Source organism: Gossypium arboreum, chromosome 6 (assembly GCF_025698485.1).
Source record: "Gossypium arboreum isolate Shixiya-1 chromosome 6, ASM2569848v2, whole genome shotgun sequence".
Lineage (NCBI taxonomy): Eukaryota > Viridiplantae > Streptophyta > Magnoliopsida > Malvales > Malvaceae > Gossypium > Gossypium arboreum.
In genome coordinates, this window is record NC_069075.1 from 139,564,692 (window position 1) to 139,578,010 (window position 13,319).

A 13,319-nucleotide genomic window follows, 5' to 3' on the forward strand; every position below is an offset into this window, starting at 1 on the left:
TCGGGTTTAAGACTAATTTAATGAAAATTAATTGCTAATATTATTAGATTTAAATTTTTCATGCTCTTTTTAATAGAATATATTTTGTGTTAATTGTGAATTTGTTTAATTTTACTTTAAACACAGTCCAATGGATGTGATTTAATTTCGGTTTTAGGGTTGATTTAATAAAATTCCATTGTTAATATTATTAGCTAATTATGAATTTTTATCAAATCAACTTTAAAACCCAAATTAGACACTAAAAAGTTAACAATATTATCTTTGAGTGCCAAAATGTATAGTTTTTGTCAAATATAAGGATCATATTGGACAAAAAAATCGAGGGCGTTGGTTCTCTAAAATGAAAGGTTGCACTTTTTGGTATTTTTAAATTTTATAAGATTTTAATTTAATAAATGGTAAAATTATATTATTGTCCTTCAAAATAATAAATTTTGATTTGATCCTTTAAAGCTTATAAATATATAAACTAATAAAATTGTGAAGTTACATTTTAGCTCTTATAAAAATATACAAATGAATTCTACCCTAGAAAATTTTTATGACTTCACCCTTGAATATATCAAATATAAATTAATTAATTTATGACTAAAAAGAGTTGATGTGAATCCTAAAATGTCTCAAATTCGAGTCTTACCCCATGTTTGTTAATAACCAAGTTGATATTGATTTGTTTGACTATTGATTTGATCATTGGTCCAATTATAATTTTTTAATCATTAAATGAGGGTAATGTGGTTGCTTAGTATTGAACCCAAGCTTTCACGCCTACAACATAATGATTTAGTCACTAAATTAAGAGGTTGTTAGCATCCAATAACAATATATATAATTGATCTAACAACTAATTTTTTATCTCAATTTTCGATTATTTACTGATTTCGAGCAATTCACTTAGAGAACTTTCAACTTATTTTCGATTCAACTGATCAATCCAATTTAATTTAAGTGGTAATGATCTGATTATATAGAGATTTTTCCAAATTTATTTAGAATTTAGTAGAATTATGTGTGAATTTTATCTTAATATAATCAAATTATCAATCACATTTTTCACCAAAAAGAAAATAGCAATCACATTGGTACCACTGAACCTGGTCTGACTTTTTGTTGACGGTGAACCCGGTCCGACTTTGAAAAAAAGAGTTTTAGATAGAAGTGATAAATTAATGTGAGACAGCCTAATAAAGTTTGGTTGACTAACTCCCAAATTACACGTGAATTAAAACAATCTTTACTTGTGACAAACAATGCTTTTGCTAACTTTCGCTTCTTTACTATGTTTTATAAATTTGTGAATCTTATTAAGAGCATTAGATTTTATGGAACCAAAAAGAAAAAGTAATAGATTGTGGTGGTAACAATATGTTGTACGTACCATAAATTGATAGCCATAAACAATATTTTATAATCAAATATTAATTTTTACCTTAATAAAAGAATTGACATAATAAAGTGGAGTAAATTTATCATAGAGGCTCCTGTTTTAAGAATCAGATTCTATTTTACTCTCTCTATTAAAAAATGGATAAATTAATCCTTATACGTTAGATTAAAAATCAGACTAGTCATTTTTTGTTGAAAATTCCATCTATTTCTATTGTTAAAAATTGATATGGTTGACAGAATAACCAGCCACGTGTACCTCATTCTAGTATATAGGGCCTAGTTTTTAATAGTATAAACAGGTGGAATTTTTAGTAGAAGAATCAGTTTACTCTTTGATCTAACGTACATGAACTAATTTACTCATTTTTTGAGTAGAGCAGGTAAAATGCAATTCGACTATTAGTACAAGAGCCTCCATGATATTTTTATCGACGATGTGGTTATTTATAACAATATTTATATAATTCCAAATATAGGTTAAAATATATCATAATTCCTTATACTCTTTGTAAATTCGAAATTTAGTCTCTATACTTTTATTTTTAAAATTTTAGTCTCTTTACTTTTTAGATGTCAAAATTTAGGTTCAACTGTTAATATTGTTAAAATTTATTTTGTGGAATTCAAGTTAATTACAATATCATATTTTTAGTTACATAGCTACCAAGTGAATTTATTTTATTTTGAATGTCACACCAACAAATTTAACAAGAAAAATTTAACAGTGTTAACAATTGGACCTGAATTTTGAAAATTAAAAAGTAGAGGGACTACATTCTTGAAAATAAAAGTATAATGATTAAATTCTAAATCTATAAAAAATACAGGTACTTATGACAAATTTTAAACATAAATTTATGAGGTAGGCCTAGGTTTTCATTTTCCTTTTATTTTAATGTGGAAATTGGTATTTTGAGTATCTCAAACATGCAAGTTGCATTAGAATAGAATATGAGTACATTGGGGTTTATTCCATGCTTAGTTTCTAACATTCGAAAATAATATTATTTATTTCAATTAATAATGAGTGATTAGACCTAAACTCACCAATCAACACCACCTAATTCCAATATTATGGAGTGGTCACATGCAATCTATAATGCTTCTTTGTCATTCATATCACATTAGAATAACACAATTTGTCTATTAAAATATTAATTTAATAAAAAATAGTTCAACAATAAGACAATGTCAAAGGGATAGGGAAAGAAAACTCACATTTTAATGAAATTCACATAAAGTAAAGTTATTTTAAACACTTTTGTAATTTTGTATAATTAATTTTTAAGTATTAATATCTTAAATATTTTTATTTATAGGTTATGTATGTTTATGGATGTGTTTCATATTTATTGGCTTTTTTTATAAAGATTTAAAAAGACGATCGATTAAAGAAGGCCTAAAATAGGCCCAACATCACGACAAGGAGTGTGGGAATTTTACTGTTAGTCTAGGAATATTTTAGTCATATAAAGACTTGGATATTAGCCTATTTAAAGGGACTTTGTAACCCTGTTTTGGAGAGTTGATAGAATATATCTTATGTGAGATTTGATGAAGAGTTTTTGAGAAAGCTTTGTATTCGACTTTTTTTGGGGGAGGGTTTGTTCTTTTAAGGTTTTTTTTTTTCTATCTTTGTTGGTTTGTCGATTAAAGAAACTTAATTTGCCCGTGATTTTTATCATATTTAAAGAAATTTTTCACGTAAAATTTGTGTTTAATCTTTTTTATCTTTTTTATTTTGTTGTTTATATAAGTCGATGCTCAACAATGTTCAACTTTGAATATAGTAAAATTTTTAATTATTTATTTTATGTTAAAAAAACGTTTAATATCTATTGATGAAAATGATATCCTCGATTGAAATGTGGAGGCGTAGATAGTTGAGGTGTGTAAGCAGTGCCTTTGAGCACGCTTTTGCCAAAAAGTATAATATCAATTTTAGTCCATTTTAATTATGAGGTATTCAATTTAAGTATTCTTATGAAATGAAATGAAATGAAATGACAATTTAAGTATTCTTAAAACTTTTATCGTTTACCCCAGACTTTTAAATTTTTATTTTGGTCCCCAATAATGAATTGTTGCCTTCACCCCTGGGGCTAGGCAATGGTCTCCCCCTATGGTAAACCACCATTTAGTCACTTTAAAATATGATGGTACTTTGGCCTCTCCCAAAATTTATAATTCATTTTTCCTTCCCTCAAATGGCAAACCTACCATTTAGTCCTTCAAATTTTATGAAATTACAATTTAATATAATGATAAAATTGCACTATAACCTTTCCAAAAATTAACAATTAACTTTTGGGATTTGCTTTTGCCAATATGATACAAATATTAGATCGATTTAAAACTTTATGTTTAAGGCGAATATAATTATATTAATAAATTCAACGATTAAATTATTTTTTATAGTCTACTTCTACCCATAACCCTTAGTAAACCCTTAAATTATAAAATCTCTTCGTTATTGCAATAACAACAGTACCGACTGAACTAAAATTCAATCAGCTCAATAATTGAATTATTAAAATAATAAATAAATTTATGTAAATATATATTTTTTGCTTAACATGGTTAGAACTTGGTTGGTGTGAAAGAGCAAAACGATAAAAGTGGGAAGAAAACAACTCACTTAGATTCAAATTTTATATTGTTTATTTATTTGAGCATAGTATATTTAATTGGTTTGGTTCCATTATTTTTGCTTATATATAAGTTTTAATAATGTATAAGTATGACTTTTATAATTAATAGATATATTTTACACATTTAAATAGCGATAATTAATGTATTAAAAATCAATATTTGAAAAAGTAAACCTATCCCTCAAATTTTTCTCTGTATACCTACACTTGCCAAGTTGAGTCCAAGGGAGGAGGCATGCACACTTGTGGCATAAAGTAACATATCTTAAAGTCTAATCGGTATTACTAAAGGCGAGCCTATACAACTTCCTAAAGGCATTAAGCATTAGAAGTTCAAGAAGAAAGGTACCATGAATACTCGAGAAGGCCAAATCTCCCCTTACACATCAGAGCTACCACTGACTACTCTTGCCACTTTGTATGATTCACCACCATCCTCGTAAGCCAGGGACCACGCCAAGGGGGTAGGGCCTCAAATGGCGAATTATATTTTTATCATTATAAGTTAATTTAATGGTAAAATAATACTTTATCACCTAAAAATGAAAAAAATTCAATTCAATTCCTTTAAAATTCTAAAAGAAAAAAGCATATACTAAAATAAAATTTATTTTTTCACAAAAATAAAATCTTTAGACTTCTTCACTGCCATAAACCATATAATGTATCAACCAATATAATTATTATATTATTTTTTAATATTGATCTCATTATAAATTTTATGATATCTATTCTTTTTATTATAATGCTTAAAACTACTCGTAACCTCTCTCCAACCCTTAAATAAGAGGATAATGCGTTTTAACGCACTCAAATTCACGTTCTCCTACACTAACAATAATATTAATACCAATCGAACTAAAATTCAATTTACAATTATTATATGAATTATTAAAATGTTATACTCATAAGTAGTTTTGAATTTGTCATATTATTTTTAATAATCATTAAACCATATTATATTGAAATTATTGCCGGTGGCAATTAATCTTGCAGGGGATAGGCCAATCTCTTCCCATGAAACGATAAGCAAGAAGTGGAAAAAACTCAACTATATTATATTATATTTATAATGTATAGTCACGATCTCATAAAATTTAACGACGATTATTGCACGGGAAATTGATCCACTTTTTGTTTTTTTAACATAAAAGAGCCAATAGTTTGAGATAATAATAAAAAAAAGTGAAAAATGATTGAAAATGGACTAAATTAACTGAACTTGTGAAACCAATGAATTCGTGATTGTCAAATGTATGACTTCTCCAAAAGGAAATGAAAATGATCTTTCCAGGGATTGTAAATGGACAAAGCTCACCAATGGTTTCTCTTCAACCTTCCATTTTAGTAATTTTATATCCCATTCATATATAAAACTAATTTATTAATGGATTTGTGTATGCTTATGTATGTTTTTTTGTTTAGTGAATGTATTTGAGAGATTTCTTTATTATAAGAATTGGATTAAATTAATCTCTTTATTATTAAATAGATTAATATAGTTCTTGTATTATTAAAAAATTCAAATAAGACTAATTTGGAATAGAGTGAACATGAGGGGATATAAAAAATTATAAAGAATTACCAAAAAATATGAGGATGCACAAAAAATTATGAGAGAATACCACAAATATGAGAGAATACTAAAAAATACGAAAAAATATTAAAAATTATGAGAGAATACCATAATACCTATGGAAGTCTAAAAAATGACGATGTACCAAAAATTTTAAACATGTACCACAAAACATACGAGGAAGTACTAAAAAATATGAAGGAATACAAAAAAAAAAATGACCATGTACCAAAAATTTTAAAGATGTGTCACAAAACATATGATGAAATACGAAAAATTATGAGGAAATACCAAAAAAATGAGGATGTAAAAAAAAATGATGATGTATCAAAAGTTATGAGTGAATACAAAAAATTACAAGAGAATACTATAAAACTTGAGGAAGTATCAAAATTTATGATAGAATACTAAAAACACGAGAACGCACGGAAAATTATGAGGAATATAAAAAATATGAGGAAGTTTAAAAATTATGAGAGGATATAAAAATTACGAGGGTACTAATTTTGGTTCATCTCATTAAATTTTTATTTATTTAATTTTTCGTATTTTTAAAATTATCATGAAATATAAATTTTTAACCAATTTTAGCATTAAAAATTACAATTTAACAGTTAAAAATTTTAGTTACAAAATCTCATTGAAATTTCTTAATATTTAAAAATATTTATTTATTTACTCCTAAATTATATATCGTATCAAATATTCTTTTAAAAATAATACCAACAATTATAGAAAAATATTAAAAAAATCTGAATGGATATAAAAATTGTGAGCATATACCAATTATAATGAGAAAATACAAAAAATAAATTATACCAATTATTAACTTGTAACCTGAAATTCAATAGCTAAAAGCTTATAATAAGCTTTTTAAGCTCCTCACAACAGAACCTCTCCTATTCTATTTTCCTTATATCACAAAAACACATAATGTTTAATTTTTAATTTAAAATAAAAGTTAAATGCTTAAATTAGGAAAGAGATTGTTTACATAAGTGTGAAACCTTTTAAAATGGTTGTATAAAGGTCTAACATTTATAAAAGTATTTGAATAAAGGTTTTTTTACACAATTTAACCAACTTTGTAGTAAAGATTAAGGGAATGTTGATGTGTTTAAAATAAAACATATAATAACTTAACCAAATATTGCTTGAAATGAAAAGAAAGTAATCAAGACATAATTTGTGAAACCTTTATTCAATCACTTTAAAAATATTTGCTCTTATCAAGCCTGACCTTGGGGTTGTTTGAGAGTATAACCACCCAGGACCCAGGGTTGGAAATGGCTCAAAAAAATATTTTTCAGCTTTTATTTAGACTAAAATAAATTAATTAAATGCCTAAAACTTTTAAATTTTCACCATAAATGCTTCATCTACTAGGATTTCAAAATTTTTAACTTTTATTATATTACATTTTATAATTTTTTTTAAAAAAGGAGCCTAGTTTATTATTTCGCTTAGGGCTCTAAAAACATCAAGAATGGGTTTGACTCTTATTTAACCATTTTGAAAAGTTTGATATTAATTTCAGAACTTTTTATTAAGGTGAAATCTTTATATCACTATTTAAAAAATAATTCTTAAGCTTAACAGTCTTAATGAGTTTAATCCAATTTTAGCATTTAGCAAAAATAAAATATAGAAAAAAATTCAAAATTTAAACAAAATTATCTCTATCATATAAAGCAAAAAAGAAAAGAAAAAAAATCTCCACAAGCTCACATGATTTTTATGAATGAATCTAAAGGGTTAAGAATAATGAAAGAAAAAATAAAGAAGTTATTGATGTGTATACTCTTATGGGCCTAGTCACCCACTAAGGGGAAAAAACAATATAAAGGCATTAGTGGAGGAGTTTTATTAATGTAAAATCCTGACGAAGAGATATGATAATTGGAGAGAGCATCTAAATGCAAAGCAACTAGAATTGATAACAATATTTTAAATAATTCATTATGGCTGCAAAATCCACATTCCACTATATCAATTTATATATATATATATATATATATATATAAATGGTGCATTCATATTTAACAATGTATCTTGAAAAAAAGTTGATTCTCCACAAAATATCTCAAGGCATCCTTTAAGTGATTAATTGTATATTTATCTATAATTTATAATATATAAATTTTAAATTGATGAAAATATTCTTTTATTTTTATCATATTATTAAATTGACTGTAATTATAATTTAATTTAAAATTATTAATTCACATTTAAAATTAATTATAGTATACGTAATAATTACAATTTAAAACTAAATATAGTATAGTCAATTAAGTCATAGCTTGATTGACATGAATATTTTTGTCAATGTAGGAGGACATGGGCTTAAGTGCGCTAAAGTAGATTATCTTCCTATTTATGGATTAGGAAGAGACGCATATATAATTAAAACCTAAAATGAAATTATCTGAAATTATATTGATTAATATTAAAGTAGAATATTAATTAAAATTTAAATTTAGTTCTATAAATAAAATATGGTAGTTTGACATAATCAATCGAGTAGCACCTAAGAAATTGTCGATAAATATTTATTTTTTATGATATTTTAATTACCTCATAAATTATAATTATAAATATTTATTATAATTGTTTAGGTAATTTACAATTCCTGAGTAATTTAACTATCATTATGCAAAGTAAAAAAATCAATTGAGTATACGTGGATAAATATTTTCATAAAATATTATTTGCATTAAATATGTTATATATTATTATCTTCTATTTAATTAATAAATGTGTATCCTACGTGCAACACATGTGAGGGAAGGACTAATATATTATAAAAGAAAGGGTTTGTTTTTATTATTGAGACTAATTTTTTTTAATTTCACAGAACAAATTAAAGATTTAGTATATATATTTATTTTTAATTTATGCTTTGGTATCCTGATTATAAAATCTTAAAGTTTCATTGAAATGGACTATGTGCAATGCATACTTTCGATAATGGAGAAATAATTTATAAGATATGTGGTGTATTTATTTATAGAGGGTAAAAATTAAAATAGTTTTATATAGTTTTGTAATTATTTATATTATTAATATTTTGATAATCTAATTATTATATTTTTAGTCTATTTAGGTAGTTCATATATGTTAAATTTGATATAAATTTAAAATTTTTAACTATTTGTTTTATGTAAAAAAATCGATCGTTATATATATATATAGAGAGAGAGAATTTTAGATTGATATGATAAAGATATTGTATTGATTTGAAAAGTTACATGCATGACATTTAGAAATATATTGGTAAATTCAACAATTAGATTATTAAAATATTAATCATATAAATAATTACGGAAATATGTAAAACTACTTTAGTTTTTACACTATATTAGTGGATCCTACCAATGTAAAAGTTATTAAATTTACACCATTTTTAAACCATTAGATCAAAACAACAAGCCCAATTAAAAGAAAGTATGGACATTGTGCAATAAACTAGTTTTAAGAGAGAAATTATCCTTAGCTTGGATATTGTGATAATAAATGTCGATAATGGCGGTAGAATGATCACAAAGCAATAAGATAAGAAAAATAAGAACACATAAATTTAATGTGGAAAACCCTTTCAAGAAAAACTACGACAAAGTAGGAGAAATTCACTAATGTTGAAAAACGAAGGATACAATAGGAGTTTCAACTACATCTATTTAAGAGTTGAAAAACCATGTTCTAATCAAAATTAAATAAAAGAAGAATAGTTCTATATGGATTCAACTTGCGGCCCCAGTCTAATTTTGTGCTTAATGGAGATCTGTGGGGACCTTTGGCTCTTCGTCCATTCACTCCCACAAATCTCATTATTTTGCCACTGTATTTATTTTGTCAATAAGTGATGGGATATATTTTTATTTTATTTGGGTATATTTGGATATATTTTATTTTGCTTGCATAATAAACTAGACAACCATTTATCCAAGTTCATTTTGAATATTTTTATAATTTTTTATTTTATAATTTCAAAAAAAACAATATAATTCAAACAACAATATACGTTTTATTTTGCATGCATAATGAACAGATTGGACTGGTTCTATCTATGACTGTTATCATAATCAATGTTTTTAAAATCGAATTGGTAGTCGAACCGGTCAAATCCAATCAATTTTACTATCAATCCAACCAGTTTACTATTTAATAATATAAAATAATATTATTATTAAAAAAACTTAAAATAAAACTTAGGACCAAACTTTTAGTTTTTAAGGTCCTGCTATGGTTAGGCCCATAGCTAAAAATAAAATAAACTAAGAAAAGAAAACTTGGTTTTTACTTTTTCCTTGCAGCCTCTTGTCTCATCTTATTTATCTCCTTTTGTTTTTATGAACCCTAGGGATTCTCCATGCTTATATTAACCCTCCTTGATCTCAGTATTTGAGCCTAATAGAGGCTCTGTTACTCCCTTGCCATTCTTCTTAAGGGAGTCTTCTTCTTCTTCTTCTCTATCTGCTTCAACTGATTCAGGATTAACAGGCAGGAAAAAGGTAAATCATGATGCCCATGAAAGCAATAAGCACTTGAACCTTTTATTGAAGAGAAAAATAAAGGGACTAAAAAATTGTATACATTTTAAGAATTTTAGATATTCAATAAAAGTTATATATTTTTCAAAAAATTTATGTATTTTATATATTTCTTTGATTTTTTAGAATTATGACCAAATTAAGGTAATATGTAAATATTGAGGGTTAAATTTTAAAATTTATAATTAAATGATACACTACATAAAAATATAAGGATATATTTATTATTATTCCAAATTTTGAATTGCCACCCTGTCATTAAACATCTAGCAGCAATTAACGGAAAGTGAAAAAATTCCAATTAATTTGATGATCAATTTAAATTTTTAATAATTAGATGATTAAAAAATATGGACGATAATTAAGTGACTTGAGACATAATTTATCCAATATATTTTTATTTCATTTAGATGTTCGTCCTTAAAAGAAAGCCCCGTTGTTATTGGGTTACTAATACGTTTTAGGATTGGTGTAGGTCCAGCCAAGCCTCGTCACCATTCAACCAAAACCCATCACCCTCATTAATTAGAAAAAAAATATGTTTTTCTTAATTATATATTTTCTACTTTGGTTGGAGTATTTTTTTTTTTGTATATTTTAGTCATTTTAGTCAATCACAATTGGTTAGCTATAAATCAATCACAATTGGTAATTTTAGTCACTCACATAACTTATTTATGACAGAAAGAAAGAAAATTTTTCGCTTATTTTTAAAATGTCTTATTTATTTATGAGAATTTTATTCATTTTAATTACATATTTAAACTTATACTAATTATTTTTATTTTATATCTAACTATTTTAGAATATATGTATTAAATAAAAAAATTTCTTTATGTTATTACATTAGTAACCTAACGTGGCATTAGTGATAAAATTTAAGGATGATATTGGTTTGGAATGGATAAATTAAAAAAAACCGAGGTTACCATGTATTATTATTTTTAAAATATAATATATCTAGTTTGGTTCATCATTTTCAAAAATTAAAATATCTTTTTTATATATTTTTCAAGTTATTTTCACCGATTTATATATAATATTTATATTTATATTATGTTAAATATGACTCTATTTTCAGTCAAATTTGAGAAATAATCTTTCAGTTAAACTCTGTTTACTTGTTTCAATCAAACACTGATTAGTTTAGATTATTTTATTATTATTTGACCTATGAATTTAGCCTATAGATAGGCTCTTTTATAACCTTAGAAAAAAACACCCATTAGAGATTAGAATTCATAACACATTTAGATAATTTTGTGTTTACGTTTTGTAGGTTCTTTATTTTCGGGTTTTCGGGGTTTAATTTTTATCTTCATCTTTTGTACTCTTCGTTCTTTTGCCATTATAGTAAAATTATCTTTGCCAGTGATTTTTTATCCTCTTTGGAGGGGTTTTTCTACATTAAATTTGTGTGCTCAATTTCTCAATTTATTCCGCTATTTTACTTGTTCGCAGCTTAATCGGGTCAAAATCTTAACAAGTGGTATCAGAGCTAGTTTAATTTTCATAGATCAGCCCGTTCAGAGATGGCAACAACAAGGTTTGAAATTGAGAAGTTCGATGGTGAGACAAATGTTAATCTGTGGCAAGTTCGGATGATGGCAATTCTAGTTCAATCAGGCTTGAAAAAGGTTGTTATTGGGAAAAAGCCTGAGAATCTAAATAAAACAGAATGGGAAGAGCTTGATGAAAAGGCTTTATCTGCAATCCAGTTGTGTCTCGCGAATACGGTATTGCAGTAGGTATTGATGGAGAAAACCTCATCCGCCTTGTGGAAAAGGTTAGAAGCTCTTTATACGACTAAGTCTCTGGCTAATCGTTTAGTGTTAAAACAACGTCTATTTACGTTTCGCATGAACGAAGGTGAGCTTCTTAGAGATCACATCAGTCAATTTATTACTCTTTTAAATGATTTAAAGAATGTTGAGGTTCATATTGACGATGAAGATCAGGCTATGCTATTATTGTGCTTTTTACCCCCTTCATACAAGTATTTCAGGGAGACCCTGATTTATGGCAGAGATAAACTCTCGTTCGAAGATGTGAAGGGTCATTTGTTAAGTAGAGACAAACTTGACAATGAGCTTCATTTGGATAGCAAGATAGATAGGCAACCTTCCGTTTTGGTAGCATCAAAGAAACGAGATAAAAGGTGTCGCTATTGTAAAAAGTTAGGTCACGTCAAAGCAGATTGTTATAAATTGCGAAATAAAAAAGCTACTGAGAGTAACGAGGAAGATGTAGCTGGTGCTAATTTGGCCGATGAAAATGGTGATGATTTCTTGTTAGTGTCACCAAGCGATAACACCAAGCTCACGTCCTAGTGGATCCTAGATTCAGGATGTTCTTTCCACATGTGTCCCAATAAAGAATGGTTCTCCACATACAGTTTGATTGAAGGTGGAGTTATGCGTATGAGAAACGATTCATCTAGTAAGGTAATTGGTATTGGTACTGTTAAAATTAATATGCACGATGGGACGATTAGGACACTCTCAGATGTCAGGTATGTACCTGATTTACGAAAGAATCTCATCTCCTTAAATATTTTAGACTTGAAAGGATGCCAAATCAACATCGACTCGAGCGGCATTAAAGTATCTCGTGGAGCTCTCGTTTTGTTAAAAGGTAAAAGAACTGGCAGTATTTATATTCTGGAAGGTTATATAGTGACCGGTGAAATCGGACGTCCCTTGTCTGTTACGGAGTTGAAGTCAACTTGTTTGGAGCGGAGGCAACTTGGTCATAGAAGGGAAAAATGTATGACTGTTTCGTTGAAGAGAGGTTCTCTTTTAGATGCATGTTTTGAAAAGTTAGGGCACTGTGTTCGTGAAAATCAGACCCGGGTTAGTTTTGATTTGGCAGTGTACAAGTCGAAGGCTAGAAGTCTTCCAGTTTCTAAGCACAAATTCGACTCAGTTAATTCTCTGCATAGTTTAAGATAGGTTCGTGGCGGGCTTTGGCAAAGATGGCGTTGTAAAAATATGAGTCAATGTGGAGATTTGTTAAATATGACTCCTATTTTCAGTTAAATTTGAGAAATAATCTTTCAGTTAAACTTTGTTTACTTGTTTCAATCAAACACTGATTAGTTTAGATTATTTTATTATTATTTGACCTATGAATTTAGCCTATAAATAGGCT